Source organism: Alexandromys fortis, unplaced genomic scaffold, assembly GCF_014885135.2.
Source record: "Alexandromys fortis isolate MF-2015 unplaced genomic scaffold, M_Fortis_MF-2015_v1.1 scaffold_5, whole genome shotgun sequence".
NCBI lineage: Eukaryota > Metazoa > Chordata > Mammalia > Rodentia > Cricetidae > Alexandromys > Alexandromys fortis.
Genome location: NW_026067924.1, coordinates 25866541 through 25887983, shown reverse-complemented (window position 1 = coordinate 25887983; position 21443 = coordinate 25866541). Strand labels below are relative to the sequence as shown.

Genomic DNA, 21443 nt, shown 5'->3' with positions numbered 1-21443 from the left:
GAGCTGGCTTACCAGGGAGGATCTTAACCTGCATCTGTCTGGCGTGGGAGCATCATGGCGACTCTCTCTCAGCTTCTTTTTCCCACAATTCTGTTCTGTTTTCTCCACCCACCTAAGGGTTGGCCTATCAAATGCAAATGGGCCTAGGCAGTTTCTTTATTAATAAGAAATCACTCCCACATCAATTGCTAGACTCCTGCCTAGCTTTCAGTCAGGTGGAAGTAGGAATTTGTGGAGATCTCTTAAAATGGGGTTTTGCCAGATTATATTTTTTTAACTTCTTTCTGCAGTAATATTTAAATGTATATATCCATATACACATATGCACACATATATAACAATATTATAATTTATTGATGTATACTTGAAAGTCAACACATTCACATGTAGGCATCTCAGAAACGTGTTTCCTACAACGATAGTCACAGGATACGTGGTGCACTAAGGACTGCTCTGTTCATTATCCTACCCTACCCTACCCTATGCTCTTTATTTTATTCAACTTTGTTCCCTTCCCTTTCCTTCTATTGTTATATTCAATTCTATCATAGTTATCAATCAGCTCTCATTCACTAGGGTAGTTTTAGAGATGAAGAAAAATTAAACAGAAACAGCTCCCATAAACTCTTTCTTCCCTAGTTCCTGTCACATTTAACACTTTTTCTCATTATTAGCTCACATTAATGTGGCTTCCTTGTCATAATTAATGATGCATCGTTGTCATGCTGTCCTTGCCTAGAGTTCAAGGTTGACATTAGTGCTCAGCTGGGTGCCCTACACTCCATGGATCCAGTGCCCTGAAAGTCCTCAGTGTTCCACCTGTCCAGTCTTCTTTCCTTGGTGGGTTAGTTACTTTTTTCATTGTTTTGACAAATGCAGCTCAAGGCAGGAAGGAGTATGATTTGAAGTACAGTCATGAGGTGGGGAAAGGACGGTGGCAGGAGGCAGCAGGTCACATTGTGACTGCAGTCAGGAAGCAGAGGGACGAAGGCTACAGCTCAGCTAATTGTTTAGTCTGGAACCATAGGCCCATGGCACAGAGTTACCCAAACTGAGAACAGGACTTCCCTGCTTAATCAGACCTATCTGGAATCCTCTTAAACACACTCGGTGGTGGGTGTGTTTCCACGGTGATTTTAAATCCAGTCAAGTTCATGGTGAAGACTGACCATTGCACCTACAGGCTCCTGACACTGACACCCTCCTACCTCAGCGCATAGTAACAAGAGGTGGATGAACTCATAAATTTACACAGAGCACCCAAGCTACAGTAAGTCCTCACCAACTGTGAGGCTGTTGTTTTTATTCCTCACTGCTCCCTGTGCCCTTTGTGCTCATCTGAAGCATAAAAAGTTTTCTTTCTTTCTTTCTTTTTTTTTTTTTTTTTTTTTTTTTTTTTTTTTTTTTTTTTTGGAAGCTAAAGGAATGCAGCTTTCATGGACTTATTTATCTATGGAAGCTTTTCAAAAGACCTAAGTCAAAAACTTTGAAATATCTGTGATTTGTTAAGTGTAGGGAGGAGGAAGAACATTAAGAAGATGAGCAGGGAGCCTAATACTAGGCTCAAGAGCAGAAATAATTGAAACAGCACTCGGAAGACATGGTCTCATATGATCAATCTGAGAATTAAGAACAAAAAATGAAAACCGGTTCACTGGTCCCATTTAGAGGTCACAGGTGACTTTTTAAATGATGACTATCTCAGCTTCCTCTTTTGGTGGCTATGAAAGCAGGGCCTCACACAGTAGAGTACAAAGTTCTTCTGTTTTGTGACTATGGGACTTGCAGTAGCTTTGGCCCACCCTCAGGAACATGTTGAAGACACATTCAAACAATTTTCTGTGTTCTTTGCTTCAGAAGAGGAACTTTCAAATGGGAAAATCGATCTGTTGTTGATTATGACCAACATTGCCACAAGTGACTGTTTTAATTTAAATTAAGCTCGGAGAATTAAAACTCCATTTCTTCAAGTCCTCCTGGTCCCATTTCAAGTGCTCAGTAACCACAGGCAGTCAGTGGCTGCTGGTCGGCACTTAGAACATTTCCATCACCCTGAAGAAGGCACTCAGTAAATAAAGTCTGCAATGCATGTCTTGAGTGCATTCCATTGTTAATTCCTTTATACGTTATCTGAATGAACACCACAAATTACATCTATTCTATACTTTTCTCTGTGGTGCTTGATTACGGGCAGTAAAAATAAAATTGATCTTCATGTTTGATTAAATGAAGCATCAAGGTATATTGTATTTATCTTCTCTTAGCTTTTTCCACTGGTAAAAGACATAGACCTACCAATTTTAATTCAAAAGAAATATTAAAAAATTCTCATGGAAGAAGAAGGCACAGAGATGTGCCAGTGGAAATGGTGATGGAATGTGTCTAGAGTGGGGCAGAGAGAGCCATTTCTTTAAAGCACCTGTTGTCTTCCCTCTTTTCTGTTATAAGAGTAGGTACTTGCACCAGTATAACCTTATACTATATTGCTTTTTCAAAAAATGTTAGCGGCAAAGATTATTGCTAATGGACTGCCTTTTAAAAGTCAAACATTCAGAATTCTATACTGTCTCCTAAGATACTTTGAAATATAAATTTTGTGAAACATTGTTATATAAGAAAATAAATCTTTGATGTATACATCAACATATTTAAAAGAAATGGATCTTTTAGAAAGAATCTAGGCAAGTCTTAAAAGTAGGATATGACTGGTTAAGCTGGAAAAATAATTTGGTGCTAGCTTTTAAAATTCACTGTGGATGGTGTGAAAATGATGTAATTTAAAATTCTACCCATAATCTTAACATTATTTTTTCAGTTCCTTTCATTCTATTATCTTTTTGTCTATATCTATCTATCTCTATCTATCTATCTATCTATCTATCTATCTATCTATCTATCTATCTATCTATCTTATCTACCTGTATCATTATCTACATATTATGTATCTATCTACATCTATATCTATCTATCTATCTATCTATCTATCTATCTATCTATCTATCTACCCATCATCTGCCTATCTACTTCCCTGCTGACCTGAAGTGCTGACAATGGCATCCAGCTGCTTGTGCATGCCAGGCAAGCACTCTTCCACCGAGTTGCATTTCTAGCCCTCAATAATATTTTCTTCCCAAAGAGTAATTGACACCAAATCAACTGCTTATTTCATATTATTTATAAAGCCTTTAAAATGTCTACCCACATAGAAGAGGTATTTCAAGATTGCATGAGTACTATTTTTTGCTTGCCTAATTGTGCAGGCCAATAAAATAGCTTTAGGTGAGAAAAAGCAGGCTGACACCAGGATTGGTGAGGACACGGGATGAAGACAGTCAGTCTCTAGCTTAAAGAATTACATTTCAGACAGCCATCCCTTTGCCATGTGCACAAGACACACAAGTATGTTTAATTTTGGTTTCTATGAGAGCATTTTGAAATCATGGAACTCAAAATTTCGCTAGAAAGGCAGGAGTAGCTGACACTAAGTTTATCTCCCATTCAACAGATGGGGGAAAAAAAGCCCAGTTCAGTCTGGGAGGTCAAAGAAGGAACTAAAGGTTTTTATACAGTAGCCTTGAGCCCCATTGTTAGGTCTTGCAAAACTAAACAAAAAAGTTGTTTTTGTAAAAAAAAAAAAGAGAGAGAGAGAGAACAGTTTGACTTGACTCTGCTTGACCTTTTGGTATGCAAAAACACTAAAGCTGGCTGACATTCCGGCTGCGCATTTTGCAGCTGTGTAATCACTGGGGTCTGGGAGTCCTGACTATACTTAGTTCAGCTCATGGAGTCCTTTTGAGACCAAGACAATGGAACTTATAATTAGCAAACTACTATAAGTCTAGAACTATGACACATGAATAGAATTCTTCCTTTTTCTCTTCCCTTCTACAGGGGCAGGGCATAAAAATAGAACAAGAAACTAGTAACATTTGTTCTTCCTCTCGCATCACTTTTAATAAAAATATAACCGAGGATGGAACTTGGCAAGAGTAATGTCCAGCGAGAGGAGGGTGACGCTCATTTTCCTCGGACACCTGAACTTTCTGACACGCAGGAGCGAATGGGAGCCTGTCGGAGAGGAATGTGTTACCAAATGCCTTGCATTTACACGCTAGTCGCCTGTTATCCATGGTGGTGTGTTCCAAGCCTGCGTAGGTGCGTGAATAAACAAGCACAGTGCAAAACCCTGCATGTATTTTCTTCTGTGTCCTGAAAGCATTTCACATAGTACCAGAGTTAATCCGTCACTCCCATGCTTTGTGCCTGGGTGTTATTTTGCTCACCACTTCTACTCTCTGGACCTATTATTAAATAAAGTAAGGGTCACTTGAATAAAGCACTGCCATACCATAATAGTCATATAAACCCAAAGGCTACTAAGTTTTAACTAGCAGGTAGTATATATAGCATGGATACTGCAAAGAAAGAGATGGATTATGTCCAGTGTGGTAGGAGACCGCATCACATTGCTTAGGAAAATGTGCAATTTACAACTTACGAGTTGTTTACTTATGGAATTTTCCACTTAATATTTTTAGATTGTAATTTACTGTGGGTAAGAGCAACTTGGAAAGCAAAATCATGCATAAGGGAAGCTATTGTATCACAAGTCCTGCTCAGAACTTTATTACTTTTCCTTGGGCCACTGATAATAACTTTTTCTGTCTTCTTACTGATTCCGTCTTCAGCTCATTGATGGATGTCAGATGAATGAGTATTAATAAACAAACAGACAAACAAATTCCCAGTTTAGAACTACCATGTGACCACGAGCTCCTATAAATTAGGTATGGAACAATAAAGTTTATAACAATAAGCTTCATCTTGACTTCTCTTTCCCTATTCTGCCTCCGATCCTATCCCACCTGGAGTTCCCAGAGCTGTGTCTTGGTTCTTCCTTCACAGACTCTTTCCTGTCTCTGCTGTTTCCTTTGCTTTTTCCTTCAGCACGAGTGCAGCTCCTTTCCCAGACTCGGTCCATCACCGACACCATCCATCAAAATCTTTTGTCTCTCCAAGTTCAAGCAGTGTAATCAATTCTTCCTGCCTCATTTAGCAGAAAATTTCCTTTCTGCCTGTTTCATTTTATCTTGCTTTTCTGAGTGTATATGGCCTGTTTTCCACAATTAAATACATTTGAAATGGTTAAGCAGTCCTGAGGTGTCTGGACCATTTTTAAAAAGCAGTTTCCGGCTCCTTCTGCAGAGGCTTCTGTTTCTGATGGGACAGTCACCTCCCTCTTCTCCCAGTCTGTAACCAGAGCCTGACTTTCCCTCTTGTAGATACAATTCTGAACCAACCTTGAGTCGGTCTTTTCTGAACTTCATTCCCAAGTGCTCTTCGATCTTCATACTTTCCCATCTATTTCTACAACATGCATTATAACTCAAATCTACTAAATAGAGGTGATATGTGATTCCTCTGTGAATCAGTCCAAGATTGTCTTTCTCCATTTCTCTGGCCATTTTTGATCCTCTCGCCTTCACCATGAATCTTAACAAGAGACCTATTTAACTGGGACACCACTCCTCTGCTTCTGACGGCTCCTCTAATACTGGCCCATCTCCTGACCTCACCTTACTCTTTGACTCTAAATCCTTCCTGTCTATGTTGTATGAGAATTTGGCTCAGATCTATACCAAGGCTTTTTTTCTTCCTTTTCTGCAATAATTCCTGAATAGATATGCTCTGATCATTTATCACCCAGTCCGGGTTGATACTTCCCACTGTCCAAGAGGGGCAAGGTCCTGTTGGTCATTTAAATAATGTAACTGCAGATGTTAGAACTCAGGGCCTCATGTTAGATAGCCTTTCATCTTTCCACCATGCTATTCTTCTATAAAACAGTTCTAATGAAAAAAGAGCATCATATGGACCATTTCATTTGATCTTCACAATACTGTCGAGTAGACTGAAGTTACCATCCTATGCTATTTAAGAAAATGAAGTTCAAGGAGACCAAATGACTTGGCCATAGTGTTGCAAAAGGAACTAATATCTAAGGGTGAAGAAAACTCAGAACATTTTAAGGTGCATATACAACTCCTTACCTGAAACTAAATTTCACTTGTTTCTATTTTACAGACAGCAGAGGGTTGAAAAAGGAGGGGGAAAGACAGTATGGCGACCTCATCTTCCTCATTATTTCCCTTTGCCCCTGCTCAGCAGAGAGGAAATAATCAAAACAGCTAACATTTATTGAGTGCTTGGCAAAAGGCAGGTGCTATATATAAACACCTTACCTGTAACCACCTCATTTGTCTCTCCTGATACTGTTTATGACTACAGAGTACAGATGGGCGAAGGAGATTAGGAAATTAGTTTGCTCAAGAGGGAGTGAGCATTGAATCAACACCCATGCACTTTAAAGACCCATTTTTAACCTCGATGTCTGGGCTGTTCAAATTTTAGTGCGCCCATGAGTCACCTGGAGAACTGTGGACAGCAGTGTGTGACTCGGTAGAGCTGAGTTGGGGTCAAAGATTCTGCCTTGCCAATAAGCTGCCAGCTGATGCTCCTTGGATCACACCCAAGTATTAGATTCTTTTTATGAGTCCATGAGGGGTTGAATATAGTCACTCAAGTGACCAGAGTTTTAGTTCCAGGAAGTATGAAGACAAGAGAGGAGGGCCCTGATTTTCTCTCTGAGTTGGGTCTGCTCTTCAGTTTTGTTCAGAGCAATCAAGTCATCCTCCATGACGGCTCCATGCCTCAAGCTGCAAATCCCCTTGTCTGATCTCTCAAAAGAATATCTGTAGTATGAGGCATTTGCAAAAAAGACTCTAGGTATTATTTAATTATGTCCATTGCAAACTTTAATTGTTCTTCTTCTATCTGAACACAACCCTGTCTTTAATACAGTTTTTATGTTCCATGGTGTCCCAACTCTGTTTTTCAGTGAGGCACATTTGTTCATAAAATTACTTTAGCTCACACAGATTGTCATTAAGCATCCATTCAAATGAAATTTGCTGATAAAGATTAATAGAATGTATTAGCTTCCTTTTATAGGAGTGGGGATAAAACTCAGGCCCTGCACATGCAAGCCAAATGCTCCTCCATATACAAGTCTTCTGTTTCAACTAGAATTAAACTTTAACTCACTCTATACCCCTAGCAGGCCTTGAACCTTCAGCCCCCCTGCCTCACTTTCCTGAGTAGTTAGGCTTGCATGCTAATGTTTCCAGTTCAATCTATAACTTTTAAAGGTGAAGGCTCCCTTTAAAATTATGAGTTCATAAAACGGGCTTTGCTTATTACTTATTTTTGCTTCTACATATTTAATTTATCAAAATTTTATTATTGAGAACTTAGCAAATAATAGATATCTCATATAGAAATGAACCCAAAGTCTATATGCACCTCAATGAGTTTCTGAATAGGCAGACAGAACAACCATGCAGAAGTCGTGCCACTTCGCACTGAGAGCAGCCGTGCATGCTGAAGCTGTGGAGCTTCATAGAGGATTCTACACTTTCAGCATCAAATACATTCATATGCACTTATATACCACCAAAAAGTGACAAGTCCACATGGAAGTCAAAATCAGAGAAACAATTAGCTTTATGTCTTCATTCATGACTCAATTGTCTATTACCTTCATTCTGTCCATCCTCAATACTAATACCCCTTCTTTTTCTCCTTTCTGCATACTACGATGCACCAATCTATACAGTTGTGTGTATGTATATAGATTACATTTGTGTGTGTGTGTGTGTGTGTGTATTATAGGCTAGAATCTGCATGTGAGGAAGAATATATGGTTCATTTATTTTCTGGCCACTTTAATGAACTAGGTGCTGGGCTGATCTATGATGCTCAGTTTGGAAACCAAAATTCATACTTTTATAATTACATAAACTTACATACATACCATATCTTAAGACACTGATTTTAATGTGTACTTGTAGGATACTATTAAAACAACATTTTATTTAATCAGTTGCATTTAGTTTATTCAGTTTTGTCTTTGTTTTGTTCACTGGCTCAGATGCTGTGATAGGATATGGTAATTAATGTCACTTATGAATAGAAAACCTCATTACATACAGTTAGCCCCTCAAGATGTTTGCTCTAAAATGTACATCCCCCCCTCACACATAAAAATCTCCACTTAGCTTATGTAAAGTGAACTTGAATCAATTTCTGTTAAATCCATCAGCCTTGGATGAAATACAGATCTGCGGTCACAACGGTGGGCCGTAATTGCCTTCGATTCTCCTTCAAATCAGCTTTCAAACTTTGTGTTCTGATCACAGAAAATCTCTCTCCAAATCTTCCTTCCTCCAGCATGGAACGATCCCTCATGCTCTCATACCCAGCCCATACACTTGAGTGCTACACCAGGAATTTTATGAGCAATTTCTTTATTATTCTCATGGCAATCCTGAGCAACAAGGTGGTTCAGTGACCCCTTTTTACAGATTGCAACTAAGGCTGTGAGAAGGGAAATTACAACTAATATTGTTACTATTACCAGGAGTGGGGCTGATATGAATGGAAGCCGTATCATCATATAGTAGAGGAATTAATGAGAGCCCTTAATTTGGTTTGTCAGGTTTCTAGCCCCATTCATGATGGCCCAGTCCTTATCCCCAAGCACCTTCCAGACATCCCACCTTCAAAAGTCATCACTTTGGAAGTTGGAATCTTATCATACTGATTCAATGGGCATGGAATCATTTAAATCATGACTTCCATGACTATTAACACTTCTATGACAAGCATTGCACTACTCTTATCATCAAAACACATGAAAGTGTTCATATAATATACTGTTATAGTGTTCTATGTATATACTTTAAAAGCTGTATGTCGCTGCCTGTCAGTGCTACCCCTATCCCTTGCTCATGTCAAGCCATTTCAGTGCTTTTCTCTTATACTAAATATAAAATTCAAGCTCCCTCAGCACAGACACTTCTTTTCATTCCATCCTCCTGCCTTCATACATCCTGTTCTCGTACATATCCTACGAGTGACCATCAACATCCAGAAGTAGTCACTTGCATTGCCTTCATATCTACAACCCCTTATTGTCCTCTGTTTTTTCTACTTAAACTATGCCCTCTAGGAAAGACAAATATTGTAAGTTTTCTATCATTTGGGGTCTGAGTTGATATAAATACACATTATCATGCATGTGTATATGACATAGAGTATAAGTAAATTTATCTGGGGGAAACAAAGGGGACCAATGGGAGGGGTGAAGAGAGACAGAGTGGGGCATTAAGGGAACATACTTAGTGTATTGATAAAACATATACTTGTTTGCAGACTAAAAATACATTTAAAATTAAAGAAAAATGGAATATATCAAGTCCAAGTTACACACATAATAATGTTTCTGTTTGTCAAAGGATAAAGACTTATGCCCATATTATAGTTTTATCTTAAATAAAATATATTTGGCCTTAAGATCAATCAATCAATCAACCAGTCAATCTATCTATCTAGTTGAGTCACATTTTACAAAGCTCTTTCCTTAATGTTGTATTCCTATGCTCCTGAAGTTCTGTAAACACATTACTTCTTGTTCTAACTTGCATGCCAACCACACCTTCCTTTTACAAACATATTCTCCAAGCCATCTTTGAGTCTATCTCTGTGAAGTCTTCAGGACTCCAAACAAACTAAAGACACAGATCATGGTAGCTTGATCACATCACTTCAGCCTGGTGCCATAAGGAACATTTTCCAGCACTTACACACACACACACACACACACACACACACACACACACACACACAGAGTTTGAATCATCATGGTGTATTTTCAGCTCATCAAAAGAACAGACTGCTTATTAAAGCATTGGTACAGGTCACCTAGCACTTATGTCCCAGGAACATGCAGCAAGAATTAAATAACTATCTTGCTGAAAGAACATGTTGAAATTGGATAGGGTTTGCAGCCTTGGGATAATGAGAAATTGCATAAATTTCATTTCTTTTTTCCCTATGATACACCGGAGTGTAAATGTACTTCATACACACACACATACACACTCACACACACACACATCTGTTCCATTTTATCACATTACAAGCTTCTTTTAAGGTTCTCTTCAATGTGCTGTGAAAGCTTCCTCTGGCCTCGCATGCATGCTGCTCAGCACAAAGGTCATGCCTTTAATTTTCAAGTCCATTTTCGCAACTTTTTCATCATGAGCACAAGAACCCTCTTGCTTCTCTTGGACTGTAAATGTATTTCTCTGTGTTGTGAAACTCCTTTTAGTTAAAAACCACCACCTAAAAACTCCAAACCTGAATTTTCATGAAAGTAATCACCCCATTTCTCTTGCTTGTTATGACTATGTTGCTGTAATTTTTTAAGGATTTATTTTGTTATTTTTTAAATATTTGTTTTATTTATGTGTATGATTGTTTGCTTGCATGCATGACTGACTGTGGAGGTCAAAAGAAGGTACTGGATCCCCTGAAACTGGAGTGATAAATGTTTGTGAGCCACCATATGGGTGCTAAGAACTGAACTCAAATCCTCTGTGAGAACAGCAAGTTTTGTTTTCTTTGCATAGGACTGAGAGAAAGGAAGAGAAACACATGGTCCACAATTAATAAGAATACCTAGGTACACAAGGCAGCTGGGTTGGAAATGTTATTATTCCCTTTTGTTACATGACTGTAACATGTAGACCATTTCCTTCATGGTGAACATCTTTCTGTCATGTTTGTGTGCATGTGCATATATATATATGAGCACATGTGTTTGAAGGTCAGAGGTTGATGGTGGATGTTTTCCTCAATAGCGCTTCACCTTGTTTCCCGAGACAGAGTGGCTCACTGCTTTGGCTGCCCAGCAAGCTTAGAGAGCTTCTTTTTTTCCGTCACTCTCCCACGGCACTGAAATGAAATGCATGTGCACTATCTATCTATGCATGGCTTCTGACAGCGCTTCTAGGGCTCTGAGCTCTGCTCCCCTTCCTCGGGTGCCAAGCACTCTACCGACGGAGCCGTTTCCCCCATGTCCTGGGTCTGACGTTACTGACTGAACCATCTCACCCTCCACCTTCTGTGTCTGACTTCTATCATTTCATGTCCTTTAGAAGAAGATGGATAGCCATTTTTGTTCAGTTTTAAAAGAAGATCATTCTGTTCAATAGGATCAGTCTCAATTTTTAAATGTTTTCCTACCATATAATTATCATCTACCAGAGACCCAAAAGTACTGTCAATGTGACTGAAATCAGAATGTAAATATTTTATCAACAGCTGTCAAATCTCAATTGGCAGCAAACAGAAAGCCCCTGAATTGCTATCATCTAGGCAGGAGGCTATATTACTTAATTGGCAGATAAGACATTCTTCTGGTTTCCATGTTCCCATCAGCATTTTTAATGTATTAACATTGTGTGCTTCTCTACACAGTCACTGTGACAATCAGGATAAAGAGCAAATGACTTTGCTGTGCTCTCTGGGAAACACCCAACACAGGGGAGCTGCCTGCCTTTCAGTACATTGCTTCAACTCATGATATCTATGATGTCTGCTCCTCACATAGACTGAATTCCGGTGTCAACAGATTATTATCACGTCCATACAAAGATAAAGGGTTGTCATTAGCAGTTCAAGAACTCAATGTTTTACTTTCTGAGTCTTCATCCAACCAACTTTCTAATTGTGAATGTGCTCAGCTTAGCCAAAAGAAAAAGAAAAAGAAAAAAATCTCTGTAGACGCACATAGAGATGACCTTCCATCCTCATTGTAGATCAAAGAGACCACTGAATTGAGATTTCTCAAGTGGTCTTTCCGAATGACTTAGGTTATTTTCTGTTTACACCACTGTCTAGCCCTATGTCCCTTCTCTCATCATTTTCCCCTAGGATATTTTTCCATTCTTACCCATTGAAGCAGCAGACGTATTGGAGCAATGATTAATTTCTCTAAAGGTGACTAAGCCTACACTATTTTCTGATTCTACAGCCACACCTTTAATAAATATTTATAAGTCTCCTGCAAGGAAAGGTGTGCTTTAGGGAACGAGGATAACAGATGAGGCCCTGTCCTTGTGGAGGGTATTGCCAAAGAGAAGGAGAGACAACGAATTATAAACAACTGTGACCCAATTACGTCTATCTTGCCCTTAAGCTATATCAGTATTTGCTAACGAGGGGATATTCTATTATGCCTTTAAAAATTAGACATTTTCAGTTTTAAAAAGTATGGAAAATGGTTCTCAGGACAGAGGAGGGGGGGAGAGAGAGAGAGAGAGAGAGAGAGAGGGAGAGAGAAAGGGAGCAAGGGAGAGGAGGGGAGAGAAGAGGAGGGGAGTGGAGGGGAGGTGAGAGGGGTGGAGAGGAGAGGAGAAGGCAGACAGACAGACAGACAGACAAGGGAAAAGTGAATGGATGGAAGTGCCAAATGGTGTCAAGTGCTAGAGGCCCCAAGGGACACATTAAAAGGACACCAATGAGACACATTAAAGCAAAGCAAAGGAAAGAGTGAAGTCAGAGATGAGGAAGCAAAAGGGAATAAGCATGAGTGAGCCAGATCCCAACAGACGTGCTAAGTCACGGCAGTACATTAGGACTCATTGCAAATGCACGGGAAAGAGCAGGTAGGTTCCAGCAGATCTTACTAGCCTTCCCAGAGTGGAGTTTGATGAGTACCAGATATGTTTCTGTGTGGCCAGGATAGAAGTCAAGTGGATGCTAATGCCCTTGTCTGAGAGGCAGTCTACTGAGGAATATGGCAAAATATACCAGAGACCCAGGATGTATTTGGAGGAAAGCAAAGGAAAGGGAGGAGCTGATAATCCAAGGATTCCAAGCCAGAAAGAGACCCTTGGTCTTTCCTAAATATCAGAGAAAACCCAAAGAGATGAAAAACAATTTTGTGATGAGCCTGAAAGAACATCTTTACACTCTTCTCCACTTACAAACAAAGAGAAAGGGAAGGTGAAATAATTTTTCAAAACTATACAAGCTGGACCATCACATGCCAACCTGTCCTCTCCGTTACCAGCCCAGGGATTTTCCCATTATTCAACCCTTCCTTCCCAGATACAACTCAGTGTCTTCTTCAGCGCCTGCCATGATTTTTTCTTGGAAAGAAATTTCATTACATAACTTAATTTTTACCTGCATTATTTCTTTCCTGGAACCAAATAAACATGATTAAAAATAATGGCTGCATGAAGAAGCATATTTGAGGTTGAGATCATAGGATAAAATATGGATTTTGGTGGCCATACATAGGCCACATCTTCTAAACATTTGTCTCAAAAGGACAAAATACAATAGAAGATGCTGGAAATTAGTATTGCATTTATTGCATTCCCCAGGATTCATAGGCAACTCCAATGCATCTCCCTGCTCCAAGACCTGACGTTTTTCTGCATATATTTTATTTTTTCCCAGAAAGGAATAGATTCACTTGGTTCACTTAATTTGATAACACACTAGTGGAATAATATAACGGAAGCCTCATGACTTCACAAAACATTTCTTAGTTCAGCAGGCCCACTTAATAGCTGTAAAAATGTAACCAGCAACAGCCCAGGCTCCTTGCACCACACAGCCATATCAGGACTGGCCCAGGTACAACATGGGGAAGAACAACCAATAGTCCAAGTGTAAATGTCACTAATGCCACTGACTGACTGGACAAAGTTATTAACATCTTAGAGCTGTTTCATCAGCTGCAAAATGCAGATAAAAGAAGTATGCAACCCATCATACTGGTCTGAAGATTAAGTCAAGTGTGGACAGATGTTGAACATAAAGACCCAGTGTGAAGGCTCTGAATCAGCTTGGACCTTGCTTGAACCTGAGTGTCAGATAACCCCATAAGCTCTGCCAAGTCAGTGCATGAGTGTACGCGTGTGTGTCTATGTGTGCTCGTGAGCATATGTGCACATGTGTGTCTGTGTGTGTGTAACCACAGCCTCTTCAGGGCTTACACTCGTTTTCTCTTTCTGCTCCTGACCCCTATGACTGTGTTGCATCTATCTTTGAGACTGAAATAGGAGGCTATGTTTCTCTATTAGGATCCTGAAACAGAAAAAGAGGAAAACCTTTCAAAATCAATTCTTCCTAAGGAAGCTGTCTTTAGGGCTCTAACCCAGAGCCCACTGGCTAGAACTGGATCAAACAGCTAAAGTAAAGAATGGTGAAGAGATGGGATGAGATGCTGTTTTCCCCCTCTGAGACAAGATTTCCTGAGGCAGCCTGGCTGACCTGAAACTCATTGTGTAGCCTAGACTGACATCAAGTTCGTGGTAATCATCCCGCCTCAGTTTCTTGAGTACCAGAGTTATAGATGTGAGTCACCATGCCCATTATGATGTGAACATTTAGTTGAAATGCTTTGCTGTCCTTCACAGCATCAAGATTCTGCCAGGAAGGAAGCATGCATTTGGGATAGGATAGTAACAGTGTTCGCTGGATAGAAAAAAAAATTATTGTCAGCAGTATTGCGGAAAGAAAATCGTGCTGTCTCATAATCTTGCTCTTTCTTTATGCTCACAATCTGGATTTGGACCACTTGAACAATGACAATATAAATCAAAGGACAGTTCTTACACTTAGGAGATTTGCAGAAGCAGGCTACTGCCCCAGAAGTTATTCAAGAATCTATACATACAGTGATCTGTTTGCACAAACTAAGACACATTCTGGTAATTCAAATATTCTGCATTCTGATGTTGAGGTAAATTATCTATCTCTATCTATCTATCTATCTATCTATCTATCTATCTATCTATCTATCTATCTATCATCTATCTCCATCTATTTATCATCTCTCTTTCTCTCTACACACATATTTAAAATAAAGTCAGCTCATTTAAAATTTCTGTTAGCATGCCTTTAAATTTGAATCAGATGAGGAAATGACACAGTGTTATTTCTGCTAAGGCACAACTGAGCAATTGAGAATGTGTGCATAGTCATATTGAGACGCACACAGTCTGGGAATCAATGGGGACAAATTGTAATGGCGTGTATGTTCAAAGACGCCATGGTGAAACCTGTCATTTTGATGGGGAAGAAGTGATGCCCACAGCAAAAAATTTAAGTTGCCCCCCCAAACCATCTCATTATTTATTTTTCTCACTGATCAGCTTAAAGACCAAGCCATCAATTCCCCTTTCAAGCAAAGAATTAACTAGAAAAGACACTTACCTTACTGTACCTTTGTTGAAGTTTGGAAGGTCCTGTGCTTGGCCACTAGTCAGAATGCAGCACTAGAAAACAACAAAATGTGGTTAACAAAAAAATAGGACCATGGGAAGATGAGGTAAACAGTTAAGAAAAAAACGATTCGAAGCAACATAAAGAGTTTTAGAATGTCCGATTGGAAGTGAATCGAGGCTAAACATCCAAGTTGTCAGTAACGAGGGCACAGGGACTCAGAAAAGCTAAGTTATATATCACTGGGGGCTGGGGAGATGGCTCAGTAAGTAAATTGCCTGCCATACAAGTATGAAAACCTCAATTCCATCTTGAGAATTCACATTAAAAAGCCTGGCATGGTGGTGCACACCTGTAATTCCAGAACCTTGAAGGTAGAGACTGGAGGAATTCCAGAATTTCAGGCCAGTGAGAGAACATATTAAAAACAGGAGGGGGTGGGGGCTGGGAAGAACTGAACCCAGCTTTTTGGATTTTGGTTTTGCAGCTTCATCCCTCAAGTCCCCCTAAGTTTAGGTTGACAAAGAGGGTCACTAAGGAAAGTGAGAACGATGACATTGCCCTCCCTCCCTTTTCAGCCCTCCTTATTTTCAGAGGCAAGTCATGTGCCTAATATCCCAGAAGGCCCTGCATTCCACCATGCCTCGAAACATTCAAGAATAAACTCCTGTAATTGTGGGGACCAGCCATGATAATCTAAGTCTGGACAGGTCAGCCACAGGAAGTTCTTTAGTTCCAACCATTATCACCTGGGACTCTGACCATTGATTAATTTAAATAAGAGGCCCAAGTCACAGTAGGTTACCTGGTAGCAGGAAAGAACCACAAGCTGATAACCCAGCCCCCACCCAAGGGCAGACCATTCAAAGGAAATGCGTGGCATTCCAACTAATGAAGATAGGATCACCTGCCAGCACACCTCACCAGGACACTCTTAGACAAATGTCAGCCAATCAGGGGTCCTGAACCTCAGGGACCCCTTACCTCCAATTCTAATTGAGCTCAGGGCTCTCCAGATATTCCAATATGTTGGACACACAGAGAGACCGAGTTTGCAAACTTGATTAAAATAAAGGCTCTTTGCTTTTACATATGGGACTCAGTCTCCTTTGTTGGCTTTTGTGGGGACCCCGCATATTTGGGTATAACAGTAATGACCTCATGAAGAGTCCCATCTCATAGGAGGAGACAATGAAATACTAAGGCCACGCCTCCACTCCATTTGGATGTAGCACTCGCATCGAAGGTCTAGCACATGGGCCAGAACCTTAGAGAAGTGACCTGGTTTACTTTCAGTTGTGGTAAACATGGTGATCAAAAGCAACATGGGGAGGTTAGGTTTTACTTCATCTAATTTTTTTTTTGAGGGAAGTTGAGGTAGGAACTAAAGCAGAGACGATGAGCTACACAGCTTACAATCTTGTTCCTTACAATTAGCTTAGCTACCTTTCCTAGAAGTCTCAGGCTTGCCTGCCCAGGAATGGCTCTGCCCATAGAGGGTAGGACCTCCCATATCAATCAGAAATAAAGAAAATGCCCTACAGACATGAAGACAGGTAAATCTGCTGGAGGCAGTTTCTCCTTCATCCTAGGTATGTCAAAGTTTGTGGCAATTTGACAAAACCTATCAGCACATGAAGCACTTTTTTATTAATCTAATTTTTAATGATTATGTATATGGAAGCTAGAGATCAATCTGAGTGTCATCCCTAGGAACACTGCCTACCTGGCTTGAAGTTCATCAGTTATGCTAGGTAGGCTGACTGATAAGCCCCAGGGATATGTAATTCTCTGTGTTCCCCAGTGCTGGAGTTACAAGTGTGTACCAGCACATCCAGTATCTTCAAGCAGAGAGTAAACTCAGGTACCCGTGCCTATGTGGCAAGTACTTTATTGACTGATCGATCCCCCGGCCCTAGCCCTGAAAGCACCACTTTAAAAGTTAATCAGGCAAAGAGAAGGGTACTGTGGGTGAGCATAGAGGAGCCTGTGGGTGTGAAGGATGCTTCTGTGAATGAGGTAAAGGAAGCAGGCATCACAGAGAAGCAAATGGGACCAGGCCTGCATGGAAGGAACAGGTGAGAAAGAGGACCTTCAAAGGGAGAAGTCAGCAGGAACCTAGGGTCACACGCAATGGACTTTCTCAGCAAGGAAGAGGGAACTGAGCAGCAAACTCTACAAGTGTGGCCTGTAGCAACGAAAGCTCAGAGATGGACAGCAAAGTTTAAGGATGTGCTATAGCAACTGGGAAGTGTAATTCCTAAGTCCACAATAGATCTGCATTATGTTCGTTTAAGTCTGCAAGGAATGGCTGGGGAAAAAATGAGAAGATATAGGCACATGGCTACTTTGAGAATCGCTTTTCACACCTTTAGATATCTACCCTCTGGAGCCCCGCTCTTCCTTTCCTTGGGCCTCCCCCTGTACCACCGATCACAGCATGGGAATCACACTTGAAATGAACAGATCATTATGGATCCTTCCTTTCCTGGGCGCCTTTAAGTGAGAAGAATGTGTGACCAAAGGAAGGGTTGGGGCTGAACATTCTATGACATCCACTCATTTTGCATATAGGGAAACAGGCCTAGGTATGGGGTAGCAGTTAGGCCGCCGCAGCCTAGACCTAGAATCTAGTTCTGTTTGAGTGGTTCTACCTTTGAATTATCGTACCTGCTACCTAATCACTAGAACTTTTGTGTCTTCTACGCAGCAACATCTCCTTGGAAATGAACATGTATACCCAACCACATAAACACTTCCACCCCTTCTGGAGATGTGGTCCAATGACACTTTGGTGGGAGGAGGCGGTATTTCTTTTCCTCATCAGCATCTACTAAGCAGTTTCTTTGTGGCACACGGATGAGCGTGGAGCTCATCTGCCACGGCTGATGCCCTCACAGAATCCCACACTGTACTACACGCATGTAGGGCCATGCTTCACTTCTCAAGTGGGTCCTGAAGACTTGACTCAAAGGGCAAATGCATAGCAGGGTGATTGTTTTCACATGCAGACCAGTCATCTCTCTAGGTGATTTCATTAGCATGCAGGCCGATCATCTCCAGTGCTCTGTCATCTCCCACAGAGCAGTGACTGAGCCAGTGCCCACCATTTGGATTTCATTGTTAAGACTGGTTAAGTCTGCCAGAGCAGACTTTGGTCTACACCCTCATCATGTTTGTATAATTTAAAACCAGGACTCCTAACTTGCTGACATGTTGGATCCAGAGAGCTTCAACAAGTCAATATACGGCCACGAATAATGCAAATTTACATATTAATATGACAATAGCCCACCAGGAATAAATCATGACATTTTCTGTTGATGTAAGTTGCTAAATGAATTTGGGAGCAATTCCTGAGGCTGGAGACCTGAAGTTTCTCCAGAATCAGTACAGCAAAGTATTAATTTTGAAAACTATCAAAGGTGCTGATTTCCATCCTGGCTTCAAATTCATTGTATTGCCAATTAATTGTGCATGGAATTCACTTATGAGTAAGCTTTAAATCTTGACTGTAGAAGATTGGTTTTTGTGAATCTCAGTAGCTATGGTTCAGAAGGTTACAGACTTAGGAGTACAACTGTCTTAATTATGTGGATAGCTGAACACAGAAGGCCACAAAGCTGGGGACAGAATAATAACCACGGAAGGGTAGAAGACAGATTTCTTTCCATGGGACTACAAACTACTCCTTTGATTGACAATGTCTAAGAGTTAGGCTGTCCTGTCCTCTTTTGAAGTAACAGTCTTTTTCTGGATTTACCCATAGTGACTAGGAACTGTATGAAGTTGCAACTCTGGACTTTCAGAATGACTGTCTGACAGGATTTGTTTCCTTAAAACTTTGCTAAAAAAATCTTTGCTACTTTTAATTATTCTGAGGATACACACTTCTCTTATTTTAAAAAAGACACAAAGGATCAAGTTAGATGTTCCTGCTTTTTCTTTCTTTCTTTTTTTTTTTTTTTACAATTTAAGTGGATGATAAATGAGTCCCTTGTCATCTGAGTTAGACAGAATTAAACCTTCACACAATCTTGAAATAACTGGGCTTAATTAACTAATTTAACTCTTGAATTCGTCTGAAATTAGATACTGGATCATTAGGGATAACCAAAATATTCCCATTTTAATTTCAAAGTTTGCTAGACTACTTTATTTGAAGACCAAAATAACAAGTACTTTGGTGAGATTGAGACTGAAAGCCTTTCTACGGGTATATGATAAATATAGCCCCCAAACTCAGAGGTTAAATAAAACCCATCTGCATTACATTCATGTTGGTGATCATGCAGAAATTCTCCCTTTCCCTGATCTGTCTATCATCTTCCGTCTCATCAGTCCATTCATAGTATGGGAGACAAAGCAATTTAGAACATGAAATGATTTTTTGGGCGTGTATGTGTGTGCATGTATGCATGTGCATATGAAGGCAAGAGGTCAACTTTGGGTGCTGTTGCTCAGGTGTCACTCACCTTGTGCTTTTGACACAGGATGCTGTTAATCTCTAGGGATCCTCCTGTCTCCACCTTTCTAGCTCTGTGATTAAAAGAGGCTTCTCATGTGGGTTCCAAGGGTGGGAATCCGGCCCTTAGGCTTACACAGAAGGCACTTTATCAACTGAACTATCTCTCAAGCCCTAAGATGGTTCTTTCAATAAAACAACTTCATATAAGAGAACCTAAAATAGCAGCTGGCAAAAGGAGTTGGAAGAGTTTGGTCATTATTTTCAATTTGTAAATAAAATACATAGGTCCACCACTGTCCCAAAGTATAGTTCAGTAAGTAAATGACATGCTTGCCACATCCCCTTTTTTATTAAATGCCATATAATATTAGTAGGAACAACCATAACAAATCTTTACCAAAGTTTTGTTCTAGTATGTTTTCTGTTGCTGTGATAAACATCATTGCCACAAGCAACTTGGGGAGGAAAAGGCTTACTTGACTTAAGGTTACAGTCCATCATGTGGGAATTAAAGACAGGATCTTGATGTAGCAACTGGAGGCAGGAGTGAGAGCAGAGACAATAGAGGAATGCTGCTTACTGGCTTTCCTAGATATCTTTCTTAGATAACCCAGGATTGGTTGCCTAAGGATCATACTACCCATAGTAGGCTTTGTGTTTTTATGGAGATAGGAAATGTGTATCCTTAAAAGAGTTGGAAAGCAGCAAAGATTTTTTTTTTCAGCAAAGTTTTGAGGAAATGAAATCTGTTAGATTATCATCTTTACTTCACGCAATTCCTGGAGTCACCATGGGTAAATCCAAAAGAGACTATTACTTCAAATGTGGACATCAATTAGAAAATATATAGATTTCATGCAACATGAAAAAAATTAAAAATCTAATGAGGTAACATAGGACCTTATAAAACCAAAGTATTAACTAAGCTTATTGGCTGCAGCAGGCAATTAAATGTTACTTCAATTTATTTAATTTACTTTTAAAAGGTGCAAGAAAAACTGAGGAAGGAGAAACTTGGCATAAGCACACACGCGCGATTTTGTTATTTTGTCATGCCCATCTTTAATCTCCATTCAATTTCTTATTCAATTCTACTGTGTACAAATACCAAATGGAGGTTAGTTTCAGCTCTGATTTTCTTTTAAATTATAAAGCCCTAGAAAATTGAAGTCAAAAATCTGTATTAGCCCAATTCTTACAGATTCTGAGTTCCCTTTTTGTTTATATTGAGGTTAAAATGAAATATGAATTTTAAGTAGGCTATGGCTGAAGATGAAGCACATTTAAACTTACTCTGTTTACTAACATCCTTCAGTATAAGGATAAAAAAGTCATGGTCATTCTTGTGGATTCACCTGGCACTAAGGAAATTTCCAAGAATCTACAAAGATGACTCAGCTAAGACCAAAAACAATAGTGGAGATGGTGCCTTAACTGCCCTTCCCCGTGTAATCAGGTTGCCAAAGGAGACAGATGCCAGAACCTTACAGTAGGCTCATCCTCATGGTGATACATAGATTAATAGAAATGTGTTAATTTAAGATGCAAGAACTAGCTAGAAATATGCCTGAGTCATTAGCCAGTGTTGTCATTATTACAGTTTCTGTGTGATTACTAAGGGTCTGGGTGGCCAGGAAGAAAGAACAGTCTCTGCCTTCAAAATGACCTCCACCTTCTGGGGCATGGATACACATAAAACCTTAAAAAAACTTTAGAAAAAGAAAGAGGTTTTCTAGACCCACAAAAACAGAAGTCAATTGGAGTTTCTCGGTAGCCGCATTTTGTTTTTTCCAGATGGCTTTGTTTGCTGGCGGTGCAGCTCCTTTAA

At 39.9% G+C, this 21443-nt stretch overlaps 1 protein-coding gene across 3 annotated transcripts in view; it reads right to left on the bottom strand.

Annotated features, from left to right (window-relative positions):
- Positions 1–21443, bottom strand: part of Chrm3 (cholinergic receptor muscarinic 3) — a 446349-nt gene that overhangs the window by 221156 nt on the left and 203750 nt on the right. The window contains exon 3 of one of the 3 annotated variants that reach the window (XM_050142311.1): positions 15139–15200. The exons of the other annotated variants lie outside the window; for them this stretch is intronic. The gene's annotated coding sequence lies outside the window, so the exon portion shown is untranslated. The remainder of the gene's footprint in view (positions 1–15138; positions 15201–21443) is intronic. 3 annotated transcript variants of the gene reach the window in all.